At 37.2% G+C, this 27947-nt stretch overlaps 1 protein-coding gene and 1 long non-coding RNA gene across 7 annotated transcripts in view; both read left to right on the forward strand.

Moving 5' to 3' along the window:
- The window catches only part of NXPH1 (neurexophilin 1), a 627612-nt gene that overhangs the window by 218532 nt on the left and 381133 nt on the right, over positions 1–27947 (forward strand). The window lies entirely within an intron of this gene.
- LOC122233689 lies at positions 17387–27917 on the forward strand. Of its 2 annotated transcripts, XR_006211356.1 has the most exons (5): positions 17387–17467; positions 18744–18890; positions 26218–26239; positions 26825–26974; positions 27773–27917. It is a non-coding gene; the product is annotated as an uncharacterized LOC122233689 (long non-coding RNA). The 2 variants fall into 2 exon arrangements; XR_006211358.1 differs by lacking the exons at positions 26218–26239; positions 26825–26974.

Below are 27947 nucleotides of genomic sequence, written 5' to 3' on the forward strand. Positions count from 1 at the left end.
CAAGATCATCGTGGAATCACATGAAATTAACTTAATTATCAAAATACATCTCCAGTGCCATGGGGATGTTGATGGTGATTCTTTTAAGCATCTGAGAATAGTGGTATTTGAAAATATTCCCTAGGTTGATTGTATTAAGAACTTAGAACATTATAAATTTAACCTATTATTTTCATAGTTACAATAAGAACTGATATTTCTGTGTAAGGCTCAAAAATAATATTAATGAAATTGAGTCAAGTAATTTCTAGGCATCATAATATATTTAAAGTAATCTACTTGAACTGGGACTTCTGAATCCAGTAAAAATTAAGCAATAGGGGCTGAATTTATACTTCTACTTGAAACGAGCAAAGATGGACAAAATGTTTGAAACAAGTTTGAGAACATTGTGCATCATACGCTGGGCCTCAATAAATTTAAAGGTATTCAAGTCACACAAAGCATATTCTCTGACCACAATGGAAATAAATTAGAAATCAATGAAGTATTCCATATAACAAATTAACAAATGAAATTGTTTATATTACACAACAAGTCAAGTGAAAATATCTTTGGGCTTGGGGGGAAAAAACCTCTCAGTTCCTATTCCTCAAGAGGAAAAATCATGTTAGAGTGTATAAAAATGGCCAATATAGGAACAACATTTTGTATATGAGTTTATGCTAGAAAAATAATGTGTACTAGAGGGATATAAGATCATCAAATAACCATGTGCTCTTGAGAAATGAAATGAATTAGTAGACTTTGAGATCTAGATGTTCTAATGCATCGGGTAATTTTATTTTTTTCTTGAATGGCATATGTAGCCTAAAATTTGGTGAAACATATTTCAGGCAGACAGCATTTAAAGAGGATTTAAATATCTTTGAAGTATTTTTTTTTTTCATGATTCTCATCCTTTGGCAGGCGGATAGACATTTTCAAATTGGTTCTACCATACATATATACAGCTAATTCACTTTTTATTTCTGCTCAACACCAATACAGGTATTCTGGGACTTTTTCTTGACTTGTAATTACATCTCATTTACTCCCACATCTGTGCCTTTGCTCATGTTGAAACTCCACATGAATACCTTTCCTGGCTCCTCCCATCTTGTTTTTCAGAACTCATCTATTTAAGCTCCCAGCTTACCCACTATGGACTTTCCTTCAACTATTCTGACCTGCCAGGAATGTTCCTTTAGAATTTTATGAGTAATCAAGACTAAAGAAGTATAACACAAACTCTCTTACTAATTTTTAATTCAGTGGGTTTTAAACTATAGTAGGCATAATAATCATTTGAGAGTGATTGCAAAAAATGTGTTTGGCCAAATTGTCAGAGATCCCAAACCACTAAGACTAAGGAATTTGTATTTTACTAAAGATCCCAGGATGTCTTGATGTGATAGTCTGCATGTTACACTTTGAAAAAAAAAAACAAAAACCAAAAAACAAACACAACTCTTTATTGAATTTCAATAACTCAATCTGTTTCCCTCAGAGATGCACAGTGTCCAATTCTTTTATATCTTCATATTATCAAGTACAGTGCTAAGCATATAATGGATGCCCAGTAAATGCTCACCAACTGATTGAAGCAATGCAGTTATACACTTAATGTACAGTAGGTTCCCTTATTCCTAGTTTCACTTTCCATGGTTTCAGTTACCTGAGGCCAATCACCATTCAGATCTTCCTTCTCACCTATCATCAGAAGGTCAGTGGTAGCCTAAAGCTATGTCATAATGCCTGTGTCATTCACTTCACTTCCGTAAGGCATTTCATCATCTCACAGAATCACAAGAAAAAGAAGGGTGAGTATAGTATATTTTGAGAGAGACCACATTCACATAACTTTTATTACAGTATATTGTTATAATTTTCCTATTTTATTATTATCTCTTACTGTGCCTAATTTATAAATGAAACTTTACCTGAAAACAACACAGTATATATAAGGTTTGGTACTATCTGTGGTTTCAGCCATCCACTGAGGTGCCTTGGAACATATGTGTCACTGATAAAGAGGGACTACTCTATGTACTCTTTTTTTTTTTTTTATAACGTTTATTTATTTTGGGGACAGAGAGAGACAGAGCATGAACGGGGGAGGGGCAGAGAGAGAGGGAGACACAGAATCGGAAACAGGCTCCAGGCTCTGAGCCATCAGCCCAGAGCCTGACACGAGGCTCGAACTCACGGACCGCGAGATCGTGACCTGAGCTGAAGTTGGACACCCAACCGACTGAGCCACCCAGGCGCCCCTACTGTATGTACTCTTTAGTTATTTTCTTCACTGATTGCACAGCCATTTATCTTAATTTTTTTTTAAACTTGTGATTTGATTTCTCTTGTGAATGATAGAATTTTAGAGCTAGAAAGTCTTTCTGGAATTAACTTAGCTTGGTTCTCTCATTTTTCGATGAAATAGTTCAGAGCATGAGAGGTCAACAGACTTACCCAACAATTACCCAAGTTCACACAGTTACTTAGTGAGAGAGCTATAGCTACAGAAGCCAACTCTCCAGGCTCCCAAGCCCAGTGTTTTTGCTGCTGCACATTTTGTCTCTTACTAAGAAATTTGCCCAGTGACTCGAGGTAGTGGCACAAGTAATTAAGACTGAAACACACATTTTTCAATAAATTTATTGAAAAAATTTCATGTCATTCCAGAGAACGCATAGTAGCTGTTGCATTAGCTTATTTGTTCTGGATAATTTGGGGTCAGATAATTCCTTGTTCTGTGAATTGTAGAGATTTTAGCAGGATCCCTGGCCTCTAAGCACTGGTTGCTAATAGTACACTTTACTTGTGCCAATAAGAAATGTCTCTAGACATTGCCAAATGTCCCCTGGGAAACAAAATCACTCCCAGTTGAGAACCTCTGCTTTATATAGACAAGGACATAAATTCTTGAATTCTTGGATTCTTAAATTCTTGGAAAGACTCAAAGGGTCTTTTGAGACCTCTTCAAGAAACATATTTGTGCATGGGAAGATGCTTTACATTTGAAGCAATCACTGTCTGAAGACACCAAATACATACGTTCTAAACAAAAGGATGGTGAAGGTAGGAGTGCAGCGCGGTATTGTAAGTAGAACATATAGGCATATTATAGTGTGATTTAGATGGATTTTTATAGCTTTTTTATTTATATGAATTTTTATTATGCTCCTTTTTATTTTATTTCTCAGTGCTATAGCGCCTGTTATTTCTTTAACTGGAACATTATGTTATGGTTTAAAGAGTGATTTTCATCATCTGTAACCAATGTATATATAATCTAGACATGAAGCGTTTGTCTTGTGGATTTTTCAGAAGTCAGGAAAAATTATGTAGATACACCCTTTGGAAAATGTACGTACATATAATACCTTGTTACATACAATGCGTCTTGTCCCTCCCCCACTTTTTTTTGAATGTAGAAGCTTAGGGAAGCTTGTTTGACTGCCTTCGTCAAGCTTGACCTTAACAGAATAATTTCTTGAAAGGTATCTGCTCATCTTTGCTGTTTTGCTAAAGAAAACAGCATCTTTCTGTTCTCCCAGGATACGAAACATGAGCTGAAGTCTAATGGATGAACAACATATTATCAAACAGCTGCTAGAGAAACATCTCTTCGGTGTAAATCAGGGTCCAAAAGAAAGGAAGAGAAATATTATGTAAGAAAAATTTTATCCCAAAGAGTAGCTTGCAAAACAGAAGCAGCATGCGGGGAGTGGTAGGTTGAGTTCCAGTCCTGGCTCTGTTTGGTACATTGGGGTCCATTAAAAAAAATAACGTTTATTTCTTTTTGAGAGAGAGAGAGAGAGAGAGAGAGAGAGAGAGAGAAAGAGATACACACACAAGAGCATGAGTAGGTGAGAGGCAGAGAGAGAGAAGGAGACACAGAATCTGAAGCACTCCAGGCTCTGAGCTGTCATCCCAGAGCCCAATGCAGGGCTTGAACCCACGGATTGTGAGATCATGACCTGAGCTGAAGTTGAATGCTTAGCTGACTGAGCCACCCAGGCACCCCAGGGTGCATTTTTATTTATCAGTGCATGATAGTGTTGGGTTAGATGATCTTGTACATATTTGTACTGCACATCTACTCCACAAGTTCCAATTATTTATATTGCTCAGAATAAAATATTTCTCAGCAGAAAGAAGAAAAATAGCATTAGAGAAATGTTCCAAGTAATAATGTATACCTCATCAGGAAAAAACCTGTCCTCTTTTAGATGGTTGGACACAGGATTTTACTTAGAGGACATATGCATATGGACACTTCATACACAATAGTTCTAATTAAAACAAAATACTAACCTCCAGATGATTGCCTTCTTCTGTGGGTAAAAAAAATACTCTTAGCAGTATTCTGCTCAATTAGGTCAATTAGTTGTTTAATATTTAAAGGAAGTAATACTCAGCAATTATAATATTGATGATTTTTGTAATTAAAATATAGAAATTATAAATATCAACTGCTTAGACTCCAATTAGCTTATTAGCATGCAGTAGAGAGTATATACCTACATTATTGGTATCATTTTTCTTATTCAGTTCATGGCAACTAAGTGCTGTCAGCCCTTAATACGATTACGTCAAGCTTTCATACAAGTTAGCTCTTGGCCAAAGTCTGACACAGACAGTCAATATCTGGGCTTAATTATGTTGATGAACAAAAAAAAGTCACCTTTTTGTGTGTAGGCTAAATGCTCACTGTGTGTAGGGAGAACAGCTGTTGCACTTTTGATCTCACCCTAAAGATTGGAACAAAAGGTCAGAGATCTTTTGATGCAAGCTAATTAAAATATCAGTGATTATGCACACCATGTAAGCTTGCTCTTGGATCAGTGTGTAAAGCAGAAATTTCTTTTTTATATTTATTATGGCTGTGCACCTTGTTGTAATAGTTTAGATGTGTAAGTGCCAAAAAGATCCACACATTAACCTTTGAAAGAATACTCAAATATTCCTGTAGTTGTTTCTTCTTCCTTTACAAAACTGAGTACATTAATGTATGTTTTTCCTATTCACCCCAAAGGGCAATTGAGTCTGGGAAAGAAAATTGCAAACATGGAGAAAAGTAGGTTCTGTCAGATCATTATTGAAACCAGATGGGGATATTCTTCATTGGTGGTTGTCAGGCTTCTGGTCATATAGCTGTGAATATTCCAGCTGAATTAATTGGATTAGCTTTTTTAGAAATTTGTCACCATAGACCAAAGTGTGATCTATGAACTATCTACCTTACAATCAACAGAATGTTTTAATTTAAATGCAATTTGCATTTTCCCTGGCCTCACAACCAGATATTCTGTTTTCATAGGTCTGGAGACGAGCTTGAAAAGATGTATTTCCTAACAAAAATTCCAGGTGATTCTGACACTCACTAAAAGTTCTCATATTACTAACTTAGCAGCATCCAGAACTCAGAGCAATCATTTTGTCTTTGGCTTGCCTACTTTTCTGATCATTTATTTTCCAGTGACCCCTCATCTTTTTTCCACCTCCTACCATTAGTTTATTTACATTTTGGTGAACTGTCAACTAATGCCTCCTAATGGGAACTTAAAAGTATTAGATTCTCTAGGGGATATTTCTATTTGAATAAGAACAACAATAATAATGATATTTGGCTCTATACATTTCAAACCTTGTGTCTCTTTTCTCATGTATTTCTGGTGCCAGAAGTTGCAGGGAATTTTTATACTGTGAAATGACCTTGGCTCTGGACTTCTGTGGGGTCACTGTAAGTGAATGGGCACATTGAGAAGTGGGAGTATTCCTAGACTCCTCCTAAATTGAGATATGGTTAGTCTACATGGAAATGACTGTGTACTACATAAATATATCCCATTAATGTCCAACTAAATGTAACTATTCACAACTCAGTTTTTCCTTAGGTGGGTGCCAACATCCCTACAGTCACTCCAAAGCCATGGCACACAAGGAAAGGAAGTGAGAGATAGGGGAGATCTGAGGGGAAAGAGATGGTGACCTTATTTGATTGTAGTTAATATATCTTCTTTTGCACAATTTTGCAAAATAGATGATTATGAAAGTGCATTATTGTCCTCTTCCTCCAGCGCTTCCCTAGGTGGGGCCCAGGCAAATGAGGTTCCTAAAGCTCAAGCTACATTAGCTTCTCAGTAAACTCACATCTACCTATATCTAGCTTAGTGATAGACCTCCTGCTGCTATACAAAATAGATGTATAATAAATGGATGAGTGAATAAAAAGGTATAAATCTTATTCTCCCAGTAGTTCAGACAAAGAATTTAGCAACATTTTTCAGGTCACATAACTGAATAAGGTGACATTCATTTAAAAAGCAAGTTTCCTGTTCATGGACTTTGCTGTGCCTCAATGATCAGTTTTTCTAGTATAGTCCATTGTTGCTTGGGTTAACATGTTTAGCATTGCCCTGGTTTTGGGGAGCAAGCTGTGCAGTGATAGTTTTTCTCCAAGAAAAATTCCACCTCAATAAGGTATGTTCTTTGTTGTAAAGAATCTAGAAGAATGCAATGACTATCAGATTTTTTTTTCCAGATATCAAAATTCTCTGATCTAGTTAACTTACAAGTTCCTAAGAAGGCTATTAAGCAGTTGTATAAATGCTGGGGGACGGAGAGAGAAGGGACTATTAATATTTTCTGATGGTTTTCCAGTTAGACTGTGTAATAATGCTTTGATGCTGCCTTTGCCATGAGAAGGACTTTCTCCAGTTCACTGGAGTCAGTATTGTTACAGGGATTGAGAGTTTGGTTTCTGGAATCAGAGTTCCTGGGATCTCAGTTACAGTCTGTTGCTTACTATGTGCCCTTTGGCCAGTCACTTAATCCTATTATGCCTTTACATTTTTTCATCATCTGTTACATGGGATTGTTTTGAGGATTGAATGAACTAATACATGATTTGTAACTGCTCAATAAATACAATTTCTGTCATTGCACTTGATCTTGTCTTTGACACTAACTACCTGTTGACATTGGCAAGCACATTATATTTGTGGGCCTCAGTTTTTTCATCAGTAAAAGGAGTAGTTAAATTATAGTTAAGATTCATAAAATTTTATGATAGGAGTAACCTTGGTTCACTATACATTGCACTTGTAAAACTTATTTTTAAGTCAAAGTTGTTGTGAAACTTCTCTGTTTAATAATTGAAAGATAAAAGCCCACTCATTTTCTAGCATCTTAAAAAAATAAATGAAAAAAATCAAACAAGTTGGTCTTTTTCTCTTTGGATGGAAATCTTGTTTCCTAATGAACCAAGAGCACAAGCTTTGGATTTCATTACGGTTACAATTCCAGATCCCACCTGAGTCCCTTATCAAATGTGGCCTCATTAAGTGCAAAAAGCAATGAATTTCTCTATTAAATAGTACTGAGCTAGCTTATGGCTGACATGAGCTCAAATGAAATGTAATTACTTTAAATCTGTTCTTATTGGACTGTAGTTTCACATCGCAGACAGATATAAACACATGCAAATCTACATGGGAATCCTTATTTATCCAGGCTCTTTTCTGAGGAAATATATGGATATCAAAGACTAACCCAACAGATTAGGTTGTGTGTTATCCTGTTTCGAGTAAGTTACCTCTAAGACTAACCCAAGAGATTAAGTGTTTTCTATTTTTTATTTTATTTATTTATTTTTTTGCTTTCATCCAAGATGGAAGTGTTTATAAACAATCTGTTTATGAACAGATTACGGTGTAATCTATACTTTTTTTAACCAAGAATTTTGTAAACATATTTATAACCTTGGGAAAAAAAGAAGATACATGCTTTGTAATAATAATTGCTAATATTTGCTCTATAGCAGAAACAGTTTTAAGCGCTGTATATGTGTTAACTCATGGAGTCTGTTTTACAGAGAAGGAAATAGAAGACAGAGAGACTATGCAGTTTACTCAAGATCATATCGATAGTGAGTGACAGAGCTGGATTCACATCTACGAAGTCCAGTTTGGGTTTGAGGTTGTAACCACTAAACTACTATTATTTCTCAAATTTCTCCTAAATTATATTGGTTTCCTCAAGGTGGAAAGACACACTAAGCATTGAACAGTGAGAACTGGAACCCAGAATGCATGTTTGTATCTGGTGTATTTATATTTATTTTGTTTCCCAGTAGGAATATGATATCAAATGCAACCCAATTTTGAAGGAGGAGGACCAGCTAATAAGTGGTTATAAAACTTGCCTGAGGTCATCTAGAGATGTTAGTGAGAGCAGGAATAGGTATAAGCTGCTGACTAACTCTGTTTTTGTGGCTAAAGCCACTAGAGAATATGTCTTTCCAGTGACAGCCATCAATGGTTGTAGGGGATAGAAACAACTAGGAGACAATTAGTGGAAGTGTCACTTCCAGAGGGAAGTGACAGAACATGAAATGCTTGGGGGCGAAAAGAACATTGCAGGGATCTGGCTTATGGTAATAACTTCACTGGCAACCTCAACTTAAAACAAAACTAATGATTTTAAAATGGCGTTCCAAAAGAATCTTACTATTCAACTCTTGAGTTCCCAGCATTCATTTTATAGAAGTAAGCCATATTTTGCATACTTAAAGTCTTTTTTTTTTTCAGTGGCAAAGACATATGGGTGATCCTACTAACTCCTGCTTAGACTTACTGGCAAGAATAATGCTTCTGTAGTTCCTTGATTTTGAAAGTATGGTATTGACATGTCAGAAACAATGGCTCTCGAATAGATATATTATAAGCAAAACAAGGTAAAATACCAACACAGATTGGATAATAAAAATCACTTATATTCTACTATTCAGAAACTAAGTTAACATATTTTCCTGTGCATATTTATAGTTATAACAACTTAGGGATTAATTACATGCACCTTGAATGTATATTTCACTTTATGTGAATGTTTCTCCAGATCATTACATACTTTTAAACTTTGGATTTGAAAACACCAGTGAATGAGTGGATAACACGTTGCACACTATATCATAACTTATTTGATATGCTTCTATTATTGGATGATTATTATTTTTAGATGTTTGAATAATAAGTATTTTTATACATGAATCTTTGTCTGAACTTTTTATTATTTTTAGTATAGTTATCCTTAAGATAGATATAAATTTTCAGACTAAAGTTTAAAATGAAACTTAAAATAAAATCTTTGATATATATTTAAAAATTGTTTTACAGAAATTTCTTACCGATTTTTTTTTGTCCTGTCAGCTGTATAAAAGGAGGTCTGTTTCACCAAATCCTCATTCTCATAATTTTCTACATTTAGATACTGCGACATTATCATTGAAAATGTCTTAGTTAAGGGGCATACTGGTGTCTCAGTCAGTTATGCATATGACTCTTGCTTTCGGCTCAGGTTATGATATCATGGTTCGTAAGATCAAGTCCTGCATCAGGCTCTGCGCTGACAGTGCATCATATCCTAGCCAATTGCCCTTTCTTAAATGATTGTCATCTGTGTTTCCTCTGCAAATGAATTGTCTACTTCATTCTTTGTCTAGGATCTAAACTGTTAAATGTTTGCTATTGTATGTTATGATCAAAATGTTGGCTAATCTGAACAAACTTGTTGAAAGCAAAACATACTAAAATGCCAATCAAACAATTTAGTAGGAGTTAAAATTTTTTTCTTTTATTAATATTTATTAAGACTGTTTGTAGAAGAAACATGGAAGGATATAGTCGGATCAAATAACATGCTTATAATATAAAAGTTGCTAAGTTATAAATAAGGCAAAATTATTGTATATAATTTGGAAAAAAGGGAAAAGCATTCTGTATATACAGATATATTTCTGAGCCCTGTTTACGACTATAAGTGTATAATTCATTGCTTCTGCATTCCTATAATGTGTTACAACAACTTGGAAGAAAAAGAAATGAGCAAGAAAACAGTTGCACAAACATTGTCAAATGTCTTTTCCCGATATCCAAACCCTATGGGTTAAACAGTCTGATGGCTTCTTTGATCCTATTTACCAAATTAGCTTTTCATTTGTTCAAATAGGTCCACAGCTTTTAAGATGTGCATTTTGTTTGAACATTTTCCCCCTCAACCCTCTGGTGTCTCTTTTTCTTAAACAAAGGATGTAAGTTTGGCTAGCTGCAAAATTTATTTCTAATTTTCAGAAATTCATGTGAATCTTTCCAAGTGTGAGAATAATAATTCCATTTGGCTTAACTCCAGTGATCTTTGAAACAAACAAACAAACAAACAGAAAAATAAAATAAAAAACAAACAAAAAAATCACAAACTGTAAGGAGAGTAATGATCTGTAGAAATCTGCAGGAGGCCTTGGTCCTTGGTCCAGGAGTATTACTGCTGACAATTACACAAATACTGTTCCTGTGCAATTATCCCAGCAAAAATTATAGAGGCCTGATGCGATTTATGCCTACTGGTTTCTATGCAGCACTTTGTTTGAATCAAAATGGCTGTCTTTATTTTTTCTTTTCTTTAAAGAGTCAGTCAACTCCTTAGGAGAATATAATTTTCTTCCATCTAGTTTTAAATGGCATTAGCACAGCAATCAGATGTCAAGGTGAAAGATAAACATGTCTGCTCTTGGGTGCATAAGTGGTGAAAATACCAGGTAAAATGGGTACCATCTCCCTGCTTTTGCATTTTAAATAGCACTAACCTTGTGCAGTGTAGAGTTATGATTTCTTAAACTGTTTTCTCCCTACAATGGGCAATCAGGTCCACAATTTAAAAATATACTGTGTACTGTCAAGTTTTTCTACTGGATGTAAGTGCATAGAAAAAAAATCAATTTGTTTTGTTTCTTATTTTTGTGTGATTACTGCATTATATTTATTTCCACAATTCCTTTAATGTCACCATTTAACTACCCTTAATTGAAGACTGCTTGTGTTTTCTCTTTGCCCAGGAGATTACACTTCAGGTCATATGCAATACATTTTAAGCAAATCAGATTGGAGAGGAAAAAAAAAAAAATATATATATGTATATGTATATACATATATATATATGCTTTTTCCTCCTAAAGATGTGTGTATCATGGTTAAGTATGAAGTATGTTGAAAAGTAATCACCTACCAGTCTGTTTAAGAGCTCTGGCAGCCATTTTAACAAAAATTAAATGTAATTGCAAAATGGAAGAGGGGGAAAAACATGTGTACCAAAGCCCCCTTAAACAATTTCTTTCTATCAAACATGACTAGAAGATAGTTTTAGTGAGGCTGCCTTTGAAAATTGTGCAGGCTCTGTTTGGCTGAAAAAGAAAAGGGTAGAACTGGATGAATAAATCTATTTTTCCACCTTAATACGATGAATGGAAAATGGATTCCAGCAGACAAGTTATCTCCTTTATGGTGTTTAAAAAGATGACATCCCAAAGGATTAGAAATTTTGTAGCTTTTCATGTAATGTCATATATGTGTGTGTGTATATATATATATATATATGTGTGTGTGTATATATATATATATATATATATTTTTTTTTTCCCTAAGGGAGATGGTGGGCATTTTTTTGCTTATGTGTATTAGAAAAACAGAAACAGTCTAGTAATTTTCTATATTTGAATGCTGGAACAGGAATTGCCTAGTACATGGTTATTGTTAAATAAGTGCTTCTTAGATTAAAGATTATTTGGCGTAGCCTTGGCTTGAAGCCTGGTCCAGTTTCATGATTATTTGACTTACAGGGACTACACTCAGGTTCCAGTCCTAACCCAAGATTGTTTTTTTTTTTTTTAGATTTTTTAATTTTTTTAATGTTTATTTATTCTTTGAGAGAGAGAGAGAGAGAGACAGAGCATGAGCAGGGAAGGGGCAGAGAGAGAGAGAGACACACACAGAATCTAAAGCAGGCTCCAGGCTCTGAGCTGTCAGCACAGAGCCTGACGCGGGGCTCGAACTCACGGACTGTTAGATCATGACCTGAGCCGAAGTCGGTCACTCAACCAACTGAGCCACCCAGGTGCCCCTCCAAGATTGGTTTTAAAGGGACGGAGGGGTGCTCAGCAAACTTCCTCAGGGTTCTAATTTAGCATATATATAGCAGTCCAACATCAGGTTGATCCATCCACTTGATACTTTCTTTGTCCTTCAGTCTTCCAACTAGCCTGTCTCTGTGGGTTTAATGAATCACCATGAACCATCAAGCTAACATGTTCAAAGAAGGGAATCAATCATCTTGAGTCATGATCATCTTAATCATTTGCTCTGTTTAATAAGGACTATGAAGTCTACTGGTCCTCCCCAGCTGAGACATATCACTAATTTCATATCATCACCTAGTGTTCTGGTCAGTGTTGGGATTTCCTATGGCACTAAGACAACTTTTCAACTATATTTATTTCCAAGCACATTTCTTAGAAGAAATTCTTTAAAGGTGGAATTTAGTTTTGAATCTTTGGAGGTCCTATTAATAGCCAGAGTATGATTTTAATCCACAAAGTCTTAAGAGATACAGAGGTTGTTAGGGTCAGAGCTAAGCTTGTTAAGAGCTAAAATCTTTGTCTCCACAGGATGTGGGACCCAGAGAGCTTATAAAATGAAGAAAGAAGACACAAACGAAAGAAAAAAGAAAGATATGTCAATGTTTGCTTTCTGTCATTGTTTAGGTTTTAGCTTTCTGGCATTTGGGATAATACTGATGTGGTCTAAAAATACAATAACAGCCAGGGGCAGACCTTCATGCTAATGAGACAGATGTGCTCCAAACCTGGCAATGATGCACTCCTCAGTGGAGGAATGATGTGGACCATATGGTGTGAGGTCGGCTCCTTCCATCAGGATGATCCCATCAGGGCTCTTTGCATTTGAAGCTAAGGGTGTTGTGCTTATGGGTTATTCACATGTTTGGCTGTATGTGGGTAGGTAAGTGAACAGCAGTCCTCAGCACCCTGAATTGTGATACCTAGATACACTTAAAATAAAAGTGCTCCTCTTTTATTAGTGCATGTTATGTATGTTTTCCTCATAGTTTTGCCTCCTTTCTCATTTTCAGGAAAAGCCAAGTAGTATTTGGGAAGAAAAGAGGCTCTGAGGATATCTGTTTTGACATTAAAAAAAATAAACAGAATGTGGATGATCTATTTCCTAAATTCTTTAGCTTTTTCAATTTTAAATCCTCTTGTTCCCTAGGAAGGCTCTCTGCTTGAAATGGTAGAGTCTGGTCACTCGAACATTAGGGTTTGTAACAATATGTGAAAGAGGATTTTAAGGATTTAAAAAAAGAGACAAATAATAAGACCTCAGCTTGTCTAATTGCAGTTTAAAAATTTTCTTGATTCCATCAGAATTCCAGGGGGGATCTCACATTGGTGGGAAATTGCCATGATTTCCTGATTTACATGGGCTTTAAGTCCCTTTTGGCTCAGGGCATAGCTAGATGCCATTTTTTTTGCCAAACTTGGCAGTAGGGAAGGACAGCCCTTGGATGGCAGTGTTGATAGGATCCTATAGTTTGTCTTCATTTCTGATAAAGGGTAGATCCTCAATAAAAGGCACTGAATGAAAAGATAGCACACAACCCAGACAAGCTGGTGTCGAGAACCCGTGGTTTGAATGGTCAGGAGTGAACGTAGTTCGCTGGTTGGGGAAAACTGACACACAGCTGATAGACTGAAGTCCAGTGGAGTTATTTTCTGCTCAGCACTCCATTGGCAGCTGCATTTGTGAATCAACTAAGAGCAGCTTTTATTGATATGGTCACTACGCTTTTAGTTCCCATTTTGAAGTGTATCGCTTTGATGGATGTGTAAGGAATCCGCCTCGACACCTCTGACAGAAGACACTGGGCGGAAGACACGACTAGATTTTGAGCAATCCTGATTCCACAAAAGAGATGACACAGACTGCTGAGTAAAACACAGCAAGCCAGTTTGTAAAGAGCCCAGGCGTTATTTGACAGAAGCACCCTAAGTCACGGTTCTGCCCGCTTGTCTTTGAGGGCTAGAGAGAAGGCTCCTGTCTGAAAGAAGAAAAGAAAACTTCCCCAAGGCCAAAACACACCAGGTTGTAAAAGCCTGGAGTAGAGATTTGTTGACCCCTTGTCCCGATCTCCCCAACCTCATTCCTTTGTTCTTCTTGGCAAGGACCCTCTGCTAGAATTTAAGCAGTCTCCTTCACAAGTCTTGTCTATGACTTGTTCATTATTAGTTTTGAACCTTCACATAGCCATTTCTAACTTACAGACTATATTCTCTGCCTTCTATTTGTATATTTACCCTGTTTTTGCTGTCCTTGAAAAATCTGGCTTAAATCTAACTCTTGGGAGGCATTACATAACTAAGTGGGTCCTGCCCATGTATCCCTTGCTTAGCCTTTTATCTGTATTTGGAACAAATGGACCTGATTTAGGCTTCCAGAATTTGTAAACCCTTTGCTGGCATTAAATATTTGGTAACCATGTGTTTCGGCTACTTCTGCATATGGGTAGTTATTTCTCCCAACTATATTGTCACTGCCTAGGGGCAGGAACACGTTTACTTATGCAATGTATAATTTCCTTCTCCCTCCATCCAGGACAGTCCAGTGATTAGCAAACAGTAGGCACTAAGCATGTGTAACAGTTATAAATCCTAAAATAAGAAGTATCTTTATGATGGGCATACTTAGAGAAGGTGAGCAGCAAGAAAGTGCAAAAAAAGAGTGATTATATAAAGTGCTACATATGTTCTGGATATCTACTACTGCATAACAAACTATCCCCAAACATAGAAACTTGATACAATAATCTGCCATTTAGGCAGAGTTTCAAAGGAACTGTTTAATTCTGGTCCATGTGGGGTTAGATGGGCTCTGGAGTCTGTTTCCTAGATTGCTCACTTACCTGGTTTGCAAGTTGGCTCTGGTTGTCGGCTGGGAGTTCAGCTGCGAGTGTTGGCTGGGGGCCATGGTTTCTTGCCATATGGGTACTTCGGTGAGGTTACTTGTACTTCCTCACAGCATGGTGGCTGAGTTAGAGAGTGGTCTAGAAGGCAGGAAGTAAAAGCTAACAGGTCAGTTAAGGGATACATCTAGAACTAGTACAGCCTCACGTTGTCAGAAACAAATACTGCCTCTTTATGAGGGAGTGGCATGGTCACATTGTAGAAGACTACATGTGATGGGAGCTAGTATTTTGACCCTCTTGGGAAAATACAGCCTACCAGATATTGCTTTACTAACAAAACTACACAAAGTCAAATAGCATAAAGGGAGGAAACTCCTTGATTGTAAACTCTTTTCAAAATTAATGATGATAGTTAGAGTTCTCTGGGTGGCTCAGTCAGTCAGTGCCTCCAACTTCAGCTCAGGTCATGATCTCACGGTTCGTGAGTTTGAGCTCCGCATCGGGCTTTGTGCTGACAGCTCGGAGCCTGGAGCTTGCTTTAGAGTCTGTGTCTTCCTTTCTCTCTGCCCTTTACTTGCTCACACTGTCTCTCTCTCTCTCTAAAAGATGAATAAACATCTAAAAAAATATTAAAAAATAACTAATGATGATAGGTAACATTTATTTCCTGTTCTCTGCTAGGCACTAGGCTAAAAGGTTTATTATACATTATTGCTCATTTGATTCTCATAGTGTATGAGCTGGACACTTGTTATTGTACCCATTTTACAGATGAAGAAACTGGGATATAAAGAGGTAATAGAGTTTACTCAGGGTTACAGCTATCAAATGGCAAAGGCAGGATGTTAATACAAGGAGTTTAACCCTAGAACTCACACTCTCTGTTTCCTGTTCAGTCACTATATAGAGTGAGAAGTTGTAATGTAGCACAGATATATAAGAAATGCCAGTAGCCATTAGTTCAGGAGTTAAGAACCTGGGTTTGGGTCCCTGTGCTTCTGGGGCACTTGAAACCTCTGTGATTATTACATGGTATTGTTTGTGTATTTGCTTTTATCAGATTCCTAAAAAGGTATGCTTTGTAAATTCTTAAATGTAAATAAATAAATGAATAAATAAATACAATGTAATTATTCCCCTTTTTCCTAAAAAGGGCTTACTTTCCAATTTCTTACAGGATCAGTTAACTTCCTCCTTTATTTTTTTAAATTTTATTTATTTATTTTGAGAGAGAGAGAGAGAGGGAGAGCAGGTGAGCACGAGTGGGGTAGGGACAGAGAGAGGGAGAGAGAATCCCAAGCAGGCCCCGTACTGTCAACGCAGAGCCTGTCGCAGGGCTTGAACCCATGAGCTGTGAGATCATGACCTGAGCCCAAGATTGAGTCGGATGCTTAACCGACTAAGCCATCCAGGTGCCCCATCTCCTTTAAAACCTTCAGAAAAAGGCAGCCATGCAACACCGAGGGCACACCAGCTTTGTGGCCTGTGACAGACTTTGTCAGGATCCCAGCGACTCCTTTGCAATCCTTGTAATCTTAGGTGAATTACTGACCCCTCCCCTCAGGGCCTGGTTGCCTGGGTTGCAAAATGGGGCTAATGACCTTTAAGAGTTGGGAGGACAAAATAATATGCATTGTGTAACATACCTGGCAGTAATAGATTTTCATCTGGTGTTATTTCCTTTAAAGGTATTTTGAGTGTTGCACAGAATTGGTGCGGTAAAAACATTTTCTTCTCAAGTAGCTGCTAACCTCTAAAGGCAGGACAAATCCCCAAAGACATCCGTATACCACATTGCTTACATGTGGCTACATAAACGGCTCAGCTCATGTTTCGGTATTCAGTAGCATGCAGGCTCCATATTTTCCTCCTTGTGCAGAAGCATCCTGCAGCGTTAGGACCAAGTGAAGGGGATACAGAAAATCAATCCAGGCAATTGCTTCTTCACTTTCTGATCAGTTCTTCCCAGGTTACCCCCAGCTTTGAATGCATTTAATCTCTTCTGTGTAGACCAGTATCTACCACCACCCTGCAAGTGTTGCCATTGAAAGAAAGGTACAGAGACCTGTTATTTAAAGGTACAGAGACCCGTTATGAAAATTTCTCTCTGGTCTTCCCTAATTTGCTGTTTTGTTAATAAAATCTGGGAGAGATTTTCATCTGTAATTTATATTTGAGCAATACTTTGATTTTAAACTTTTATAATTACTATGGTTTTGGGCGTTTTTTTTTAAATTATCAGCTTTCACAGGCAGAATTTTATCTGTTTTTTAAGAACAAATATGAACATGTCTCTGTGGGAGCTCTTGCTTGTAATGGAAGTATAATAGGTAATTCTTCCGGAGTGCTTTTCTTAAATAACTACCTGGACATGCTCCCAGACTTCAATAGTTAGAGCAGCTGAGGTTTGAGAGAGTAGGTTAACAAAGGGTTAAGGGTGAAATAGGCTTTTGATGTTATCTCTTTATCTTTTTAATGTCTGGCAGGCAGGGGAACCAATAAAACTTGGTAATTATTCAGAATATTTACTGAAGGTGCTTCCAGTTTGGTCTCTTTCTTTATTCTTGAGGCCTTTTTTTTTTTTTTTACAGGTAGGTTCACTTCTTCAAAGCTTTGAAGATGGCTCCAAACTTGTCCTGGGCCCAAATTGCCAAGGAACACAACCCTTCCCTTTTATGTAACTATTACTGATACTTAATAACTTTTTCATTTCTCTTTGTTACTTTTGTATTAAGTTTCACCAGCCTATAGAAGAACTCAAATCATTTTATAGTTAAAATTGATGGTCCGAACTGCCTAGTTTTCTTGCAGTTTCTAGCTTTCCTTTTAATTGTTTCAGCTCTGCCTGCTATCCTTTTTGTTGCTTCTCTGTTTTGCTATAGGTTTTTTTTTTTTTTTTTTTTTTTTTTTTTTTTTTTTTTTTTTTTTTTGCTGTTTGTTTTGTATTGGAGGCATAATGAACCACAAGAAAAAAAACCCCATGGAATATTGATCACATCCTAATAGTTTTAGAACATCAATACATACATTAAAAAAAACCAAGAAACTTCATTTGATTAAAAAACATGCCTTTTCTTTCTTCTGTCACTTCCTTAGTGGCTTAAGAGATCTGTATTCAGTTTCCTTTAGGTTAGCAAGCCATGCTTTTCTCTTAGGTGTTTTTATTAAAATTCACAACCAGACAAACTTATCATTTGGATCCTAAAATTTAATAAAAATATAAATGCTTTTGGTTCCCATTTTCTTCCTAATTTCATAAGACATTATAATTGTTTCATTATGCTGAGAATATTCATGTCTGCCTCTTATCTGAGTTCCCTAAACCTTTCAGCAGTTAAGTTCACAGTGCATGAGCTTTACAGTGTAGCTAGAGAGCTTGGGCTGGGTCTGGTGACCAAGCAGAGCTAAGTGGAGCCCCTATCACTTTAGGTCTGTTAATTATATTCTTCCTTCAATATAGCTCTACAGAGACATAGACTTCTGCCATAGAAATGCAAATATTTCGATGAATACAGAATACATGATGTCACCAATGTGAAGTGGTCATGACATATTGGGCCAGTTCTCAACTCACTTGCCCACTCTGATCCATTTGTAGTAGTTGGGGGAAGCACTGGTTTTCTGAGATCACAACCCGGCTGATGGAAAAAAAAATGCTGGAGTGATGATTCCCTCTATGCCTTTTCACAAAGGGAACAATGGTAATGGGAGAGCCGTATATTTGCCATCTTTAATCTAGGCATGTATTATTTATTAAGAAAACAAAGAAGGGCTCCTTTTCATTTCATTTAGATGCCTCAGCTACAAACAGGAATCTGCTTGAAAGGTTCACATAACTCATTTCTGAACAACAACACCTATACAGTAGAGTCAAGTCTTATAAAAAAAGCAATGGCACATGTAGAAGTTTATCATTATGAAAAGATTACAAGTTGTGTGGTTTGATTTCTCAGACCCAGCCCTCTCGTTTTATGAAACCAAAGATTTGTGACTACAGACCCACTTTCCTCCTTGGCAGCAGATACCTCAAAGACTGTTGACATTTGAAAACCAGAGAAACTGAACACTGACTCTCTAAACACTCTACTTCTAGAAAAGAGGTAATCTGATCTGTTTGACTGTGTTTGATGTGAAGTAGTGCAAGGGAGAGTGCACTGTGTGGTCACAGACGTGCTCTCAGGTTGGAAGCAGCCGCTTATTGGGACGCGTATCATTTCTGTTGCACCCTCCAATGGTAGGTTGTCGGCAAGTATTTATTACCCTTTCCGCACCATGTAAGTTAAATTCCTTTTCTAAGGCAATGGGGCCCTGAGGGAATGTCAAGGAAAGGGGGAGAGGGAGAGGAGTCTGGGATGAGATGTCTGGTTCTATAACCTCCTTCCAGGCCATTAGTTGATCTATTAGATCAGCTCCTCTCAACCTTTTGTGTGTAACTTTCCTGGCGGAGTTGTTGAATTATGTACAGCCACTTTCAGCAAGCTGTTTAGGTCAGGGGGCTTTTCTTTGGCATTTAGTTCCCACGTTCTTAAACAAAACCTCAATTTGCTAAGGTTTTTAACACTAGAAGCTTGTTCTTTTTATCCATTTTTATTATTTCTTCCATGCATTGTTATTCACAACACATCTGGCTGCAGGTTATGGCATTTTGGCTGCGTTTCACCATGCTAACCTCTGTTACCTCTCCTAGGGTTTAGGAAACAGTCCCCTCTGGATTGAAATATTAATGATCATAAGTACAACAGCAAGCCCTCTGCTTTTCAAGTAATGCAATTCTAAGCCGAAGGGCAGCAGCACCAATTATAACTACAGGAATCCTATATACTCTCCCAGTAGGATACACAGATGCACACACAGGGACTCAGCTGGGCTCTAATACTTGTAACTCGATGCTTCCTTGTGCTTTGGTGTTTTGAGGCTCTAAAAGAGAAAAACGATTCTAGCAAGGAGATTTGGTTGGTGAGGAAGAACCACTCACAACTGCTGAGCTAGCTGTGTGGGAAATTGCCCTTAGGTGCATGGTAGGGCCTCCTCACCTCTGCTTATAACACTCAGTTGCGGAGATGAGGGAAGCCTGTGTGATTCTCAATTTCTCCTTGCTCCTCTGGCTGTTTTCAGTAATTAGAATAGCGTACCAGGGAATGTAGTACTAGATTTTATTTTTGGCTCAACTGCTACCTGAGAGACAGGCTCTTTGAGCCCCAGGACATTCAGCCCAAGGGTGAAAACAAATGAGCAAAGATTATAAAATGGGTCGAGTCACATGGGGTAGAGAGCCTGTTAGCAGAAACGGATGCACAGACCAAGTCTTTTGAGGCTGACTTTTCTGCTAGACTACTCTCTAACTTCAGGCTGACAGTCCAAAGCCTTAGACTATTAGAGGGCATAATCAGGTTTTGTAAAGGTCCATAGGTTCCCACCAGGAAGAAAGGAGAAAGAAAATGTAAAGCAGAGCACAGGCAAGGAAAAATGGAAGTATTTACATAAAAAGAGAGTTGAGCCCGAACAGTAATACTACAGAAAAGGAGAAAATGAAAATAGTTGCCAAGAAACAAAAAGGCAAAACAATAGGTGATTAATGACCAAATGAGAGTTATAGCATTTATTGAATACCTATAGTGTTCCAGGCACCATTCTAAGTGCTAGATATATATTGACCTCTAATTCTTGTAACCATCTTTTGAGGAAGAGAATATTTTTATCCCCATTTTACAGATGAGGAACTGGAAGTGCACAAAGTTTAAATAACTTGCTCAAGGTCAACATTATACTCTTAATCATTATTCTTCAGCTTCCTCCTAAGAGCTGAAAGAGCCTTTCTAAGAAAAGATTGGAGCAGTTGCCCCGATAAAGATTGGTCCTCAAAAATCAGTAGAATTGAGCTATGCAGATGAATAGTATTAATAAAAGCATTTTAGTAACAGGATGTCTCCACAAAAGGGGATCTCTAAAAATTCATGGTTTTAAAAGATTGGTTAATTTCCTTACAGGAATTAATGAAGTCACTTTCCTTTGCCTCCGTAGCTTTGGATTCAGCTCTGGGTACAGTGAAATGATGAATTTTTCTTTTCCTTAAGCCATCAGTTGCTTGAATGTGATTTTTTTTTTTTTACAGATATTCATCAATGACTAGTATTTTAATTTTTTTAAACGTGTATTTATTTTTGAGAGAGAGAGAGAGAGAGAGAGAGAGAGAGAGAGAGAGTGTGTGTGAGCCGGGGAGGGTCAGAGAGAGAAAGAGAGAGAGAGAGAGAGAGACAATCCAAAGTAGGCTCCAGGCTCTGAGCTGTCAGCACAGGGCCTGACGCGGGGCTCGAACTCTTGAACTGTGAGATCATGACCTGAACCGAAGTCGGACGCGTAACCGACTGAGCCACCCAGGTACACCTAAAGACTAGTATTTTAGTCTTCTGAAGAATGTTAACTGGAAACTTTAAAACTAATTTAAAAATAAAGTTGATGGAATAATATTAATATTTCACATAATTGGGAGTGCTCCTGATACACAAACAATATGTCAAGCATAAGCCCAATTTTATTAAAAAAATGTATATATGGGGGCACCTGGGTGGCCCAGTCAGTTAAGCGTCCAGCTCTTGATTTCAGCTCAGGTCATGATCTTACCATTTATGGGTTCGAGCCCTGTGTCCAGTTCTGCACTGGCAGCATGGAGCCTGCTTGGGATTCTCTCTCTCCCTATCTCTCTGCCCCTTTCCTGCTTGCACTCTGTCTCTCTCAAAATAAACAAATAAATAAACATTAAAAAAATAAAAATGTGTGTATGTATGTATATATGTATATGCACATATTTTAAAAGACTGGAAATATATACCTTCACTTATCTCTGAGACGATGAAAGCTTTCTGTTTATCTATTTACTTTTCTGAATTTCCTAGTTGTAAAAAATGACATGTATACCTGTATACGCAGAAAGGATGTTATTAAAAGTGAAAATAAACACAGTTCCAGCATCATGTTTTAGAAATGGTTTTGGTAGATACTTAATCAAGTTATGAATTCTAACCAACCCACATATCCCTATCTCTGATTTTTATTTGAACTAAATCTTCTGACTTTATAAGCAAGATAGAACATTGACTTCCGAATCTAAAACAGGATTAGTCAAGCTTCTGAAGGTCAAAATGGAACCAATTCTCTATCACACATTGCAAAGAAAACTGTCAGCTCCTGGTCTAAACTTTGGGTCCGTGGAATCTTTTGCTGTCTTAGTGAACAGCACTGTTCAGTTGGAAGAAGAAAAGCAACATGTTAAAACTGTAAGAAACTATATCTCAAGGCAAGAATCAGCCCTATTTTATGTGTGTTATATTCAATTATTGCGTCTGAATTCATGGAGCTCTTTGAGAGTGCCCACTCACTAGGAAGTTGGATATCTATGCACCTAGTTAAGTGCTAGAATGGACAATGGAATGAGTATACAGTAGCTGGAGACCAGAAAACTAAACTTATGAAAGTATTACATTTACATGTCCACGTTGCCATTTTCATTGATGGTGGAAGAAGGAAGCAAAAAGGACTAAGACGAGACTTTAAGAAGCACTCTTTGACTATGACTAATAAGGCATGAAAACCATTAAGATGTAGTATGAGGGCTGGTAAGGGGAAAGAATTTCAGAAGCAGTAAAACTACCTCAGAATGATTCTGATTGGAGAGAGGGGTTGCCCTCTTGGAAATCCATCCTTCTTACAGATTGACACAAACTTCACCAACAAATGCTTTATCTGCTTACCTGGAGGTAATTCCTTAGGAACGCTACTTACCCTGCTTTAACTCGCCTGCCCAAATTCTAAACCCCTTAGAGAACTCGGTTAAAAACTGATGGCCCATTGAAATTAAAAGAGCAAAACAAATGGCCACAAAACAAATGAGTAAGTTATGCTTCTTCAGTTATTTAATGGTAGAACTGCTCACTGCCAGTTAGAAGTTGTGCAAGGGACAAGGGAAATGTTTATCTGAGTTTCATTGCATGGAGCTAAGAGTCTCCCTAGTCTTCCTATTGCATCCAGAGCACAGAAATTATGGATTTAGCACATGCTTTGTGCCTAACTGCTCGCTTCTTGGGCAGGAGTACCAATAACTTTGCCAAACACTTGCTCTGATGGGGCTATGTAGTCTTTCCTTGTTCATTGCCTGCTCGCCATCCTGATTTCTTACAGCAAAACAGATTTATGCCAACTGCAAAACTAATAAAAAAGTAAATATTTTTAACCAGTGTAGCAATAAATTAATTTCATGCCTATTTTAAATGGCCCTGTTAATAAAAATAGAACTCTTCTTGTGCTTGAGAATAACTGTATTGAAAATGTGATTTTGCTGGCTTTCTCCTCGGGATGTGACATCGCTCACAGCTCTTCCCAACTGCTGCCAGAAGCTGTGTCAGTCGTTGGTTGTGGGTGCTTAACAGCCATCTGGAAGGAAAGTTGGCATCACCTAGTTGAAGGCATATCTCAAATCGAGGGATTGTAGCTGCCATTGCAGTTAGTAAACACTGTAGCTTCCCTGCTGGATTGAATGTCTACTCCAAATTCCTGACGGGAAGAGAAAATCAAGAAAATCAAAGCATCACCTGAATGCTTTGCTGACTGGCAATTCATGAAGGCAGGAGTTTCTCTTTTAGCCCAGAACTCAAAGCAGATGACGTGTGGTCCATTTTCATTCGTAATCTTATTAATAGAGCCAGTCAACTGCTGCCCACGCTTAGAAAAAACGTGCAGGCCATGCTCCTTAGAAAGCAGAATTTGAAAGTTTTTGCTGGAAATAAATGAAGGAGCAGGAGGCATAGGATTATTTTGTTTTTTATTTACCTGACACTCCTGTCACCTGTTCTGGGAGGCATGGGCAGTCATTTTATTGAATCCTCTTCTGCTATTTGCTGGACAGGATCCACTTTGCAAGTGTACTTCAAGAGTCCCCTTAAACTTTGGACTACAGGTAGCAAGCAGTAGAGATAAAACAGGAAACTTTTGTTGAGAACTCTTTACAATCTGATTACCTCTGGTTTATAAAACTGTACCTCAAAGCAGATGCGACCTGGCGTATTTTTTTCTAATGATTATTCTGAGAGACCTGGAGAGTGAGGATGGATAAATTCCAACCCACTATTGTCCCTTCAAAATAAGCAAAATGTGCTTTTGTTGTCATTATGCTGTTCATTTCTTCACTCTCGGAAGTATTTCCCAGGAAAGTTTGTCTTTTTTTTTTTTTAATTGAAGAATAATTGACATGTAATATTGTATTAGTTTCAGCCATACAACATAGTGATTTGATAATTATATACACTATGAAATGGTCACCACAATGTCTAGTTACCACCTGTTGAAAGAGTTTGTCTTACATCCATCTTTTAAGCATGCATGCAATATGGGATCTTGGCATTTTTAAAGCCAGAAACACCAAGGAGAGTATGAGACAACAGAAAAATTTAAATGTAGAATCCAGATTGTCTGCTCGAATCTAATTAAAGAGCCCTGGGTTTACTGGTATGCTTAGGTGTTCCCATCATATACTTTAAGGAATAACCTGATACCATCTCTTGGTCCACTGTTGCTTTTACCAGAGTTTTAGGAGAAATACCTTTACAGTGGATTTCCATTTCTAGGGCCATAGCTGGTGGATTATAGGGTCATAAATAAATTAAAAAAAAAAAAAAACCCTATTCTTTTGGTTCAGTCTTCTCCCTCAGATCTCACTGTAGCCTAACTCCTCTCTTTGGATTAGGTATAGAGGATTCCTTGTGTGCCTTAAATTTTGACATTTCCCTTGAAATTTCTATTGTTTTTGACCACTCCTAACTAGGTGCCAGATAAGGCCTCTCTACTGTCAAGAGAATCCAGTTGTTATTACTTCCTTCTTATCTGCTTTGGTTTTCAAGGAAGTACAACATTGTGTTTTCAGAGTCTCCCATAGACACCAGCAGAAAAGCTTTAATCTCTTTAGTTTTGGTGCACATTCTCTTCTCCTAATATGTCAGGTACTTGTCCATATGGAATCACTGGAAGTTTCTCATGTGACTGCGCTGTGAGAAAAGTCATAGCCTCTTTTGTATGACTGTGAAATTGTTCCTAAACTAAACCTGTTGCTTAACTTTAGTTGAATGGGTAGAGACCCATCACTTACTCAGATTATTTCAAGCAAAAGAGTATCTAGAGCAAAGATCCATGTGGCCCTGAATTTCAGTGGGAGCATTGTGAGAAATCTGGCTTCTCTGTTGACTACTTGGTGACTTCTTCTCTCCCACATCAACATTTCTGATGGAAGCTTTGCCTTTCTCTTACCTCCATTACACCTTCTCTACCAACTGTTTTTCTCAACTGATGGTCTTTGGTCCCTCATACTTCAAGCTTATGACAAGTCTTACAGTTCCACCTCTGATATTTTTTCAGTTCTCCCAAATAACTGTTAAAAGTATTTGGGGGAAGGGCTCTTGGGTGGCTCATCCGTTATGTGTCAGTTAAGCTGAGATTTTGGCTCAGGTCATGATCTCACAGTTTGTGAGTTTAAGGCCCTCACTGAGGTCCTCACTGACAGTCTAGAGCCTGCTTGGGATTCTCTCTCTCTCTCTCTCTCTCTCTCTCTCTCTCCCTCTCTGCCCCTCCTTCACTCTCTCTCAAAATAAATAGGTAAACTTAAAACAAAGTGTTTAAAAAAAAGTCTTTTGGGTTTTCCAGAAGCTATTTCTTGAGAAGCCCTCTTCCATTTTTATTTTAAATAACAGGTTCCTTCAGAAGTTGATTGCTAAGCTTAAATTACTTGCCTTTGGTTTTTGTTCCACCTCTGGTCAGATCATCTCTGGCAAGGGTCTTAGAGTAAATACTGGGCCTAGGGATTGTGAAAGGACATTTCCTCATGGAAGAGGCTGTGTGCAGATTCTGCAAAGACTGACACCTGAGAAGCCAATTTTGGATTGAAAGTATTTCTACAGAACTACTGTGAATCAAACATACATTGAAAGATAAAGGAGGGACCAACTCTATTGTATTCTGAACTTGAACATTTTAATTTGTTATGTTTTGAATGACTCTTAAAGGAAAAATGTGAAATTATGAAACAGAATATTGCAATATTGTGACTTATACCAGATCTTTTCAAACTCTGTTGTTCTCTTTGTCTCGGGTATTCAATGCCAGTAGGTTGAAGGGTGTACATTTCTCTGAGATGGACCATACGTGCTGCTGTCTGAGGTTACTTTTCTGCTAGTAAGGCTGTGTGGAATATGGTGTTCATCATAATAGATCTAAATATAGTTTAGTTCGAGGAGAACATATGGTCTTTTGGTGTTGCTTAGGACATGGTTTCACTGGACTGATTTCAATCGTGTACTTTTCTGTGTATGGCACTTAACAAAGTTATAGACAGTTTGAGCTGGGAGTGACCTAACATCATCTAATCCATTCTTTTCATGTTTACAGGAAAAGATTTGTCCAAAAACAGGTAATTAGTGTGGGTGTGGAAATTAGGAGCTATGTCTGCTGGATTTTAGGGTAAGGCTTTTTCTAATGTCTCATGCTACTGGCAAGGATGGATAAATCATATGGATTTAAAATTATACTCATCAAGAGCCTTTTAAATACAGGTGAATAGAATAGAGCAAGTTATATGGATACTAACTAGAAATATCCTGAGGATGTAGAGACCTCTAACATGTATATCTGGTTCTGAGCCAAGATGCTGGGCTTTAATTTCCTCAAATGCTGTCAACATTTAAAATTTCCTTTGTATGTTTCTTTTGGGGACCCAATTTCTTTTGCCAATGAATAGGCAAGCAGGAACTAATAATGTACTTTCATTAGCTACATTCTTCTCCCTGATGTTATGAATTTCTTTATCTGATACTCTGTGCAAATGTTTTAGATGATAAGTTTTTACACAATGCCCAGCATAGCAGCTTATTATGTAGATCCATAAAGAAAAAGGCTATATTTTGTACAGTAGGCTATGTTAATGTAATGGGGAAAATATTTAAGTTACTCTCCAAGGTAATATAACCACTTAACTATGATTCTATTTTTTTGATAGATCTCCAAACTTGGTGTTTTGGTCAAACAGCAGGTCATCAAATACCTCATCCATGATGCCTAAAAGAAAGTTCACTTCCTTAGCAAACACCTAGTTTTAACAAGATAAATGTTCATTGGATCAGTGAAAAAATGTTCTGTGAAGAACCAGGTACCTTGCTGGTACTTGACGTCTATGTCAATTATAGTTTAATGGAGGGCTTTTTTGTTTGTCTTGATATGGATAATAATTTCTAAGAATAGAGAACTTTACCTTGAAGCCAGTGCTGAATGAGATGTTTACTATCTTTGTGTTTATACCCTCACCCATTCACTGAGCAACCCAACAGGGGGTTGATAATCAATAAGAATTCCAACTTACAAATGCAAAAGAAATTATAGAATTAGAAAAAAATCATTTAAAAAACTCTTAAAATATTGGTTCTTAAAAATGGAAGCCAATGGCTTCTAAAACTATTTTAATAAAATTTTTAGGAACAGAATAATTAATGGATTAGATTGACAATTCTTAAACCCACTGATGAATCTTAATCTCACAAAATTTGGGACCACCAGATATTATGTGCATCCTATTGGTGCCATAGAACATATGTAGCAGCCCCTATGAGGATTTTTGCCAAAAATAGTTCAACCTGAATTTAATTAAGCCCCTAGTCATAGCACCCAGTTCTTCAACAAATAAACAGCATAAGAAAAAAAAAGTGAGGGGGAACCAAGTGTAACGAGTAGACATTGCTAGGATCCTAATTCAAATACATCACTGTAAGAAGACTTTTTTTTGAGATCAAAGAAAATTGAGTATAGACTGGGTATTAGATTATACTCAAGGATATTAATTTTGTTGTGTGTGATAATTTTCTTGTGGCTATATTAAGATAATCTGTTAGAGATACATACTGATGTATTTACATGTGAAATGATACGATATTTGGAACTTATTTTAAAACAGTGATAAACAGAGGATGAGAGGGTAGATGAAATGAAGAATGGCATACTACTGATAATTTTTGAAGCTGGCTGATGGATCCATGGAAGATTATTATGCTCTTATCTCTGTTTTCATGTATGTTTCAAGATATTAAAAATAAAAAGAATTACAGAAGAGCCAACAAAGGAAACTATGT

This window comes from Panthera tigris, chromosome A2 (assembly GCF_018350195.1).
Source record: "Panthera tigris isolate Pti1 chromosome A2, P.tigris_Pti1_mat1.1, whole genome shotgun sequence".
NCBI lineage: Eukaryota > Metazoa > Chordata > Mammalia > Carnivora > Felidae > Panthera > Panthera tigris.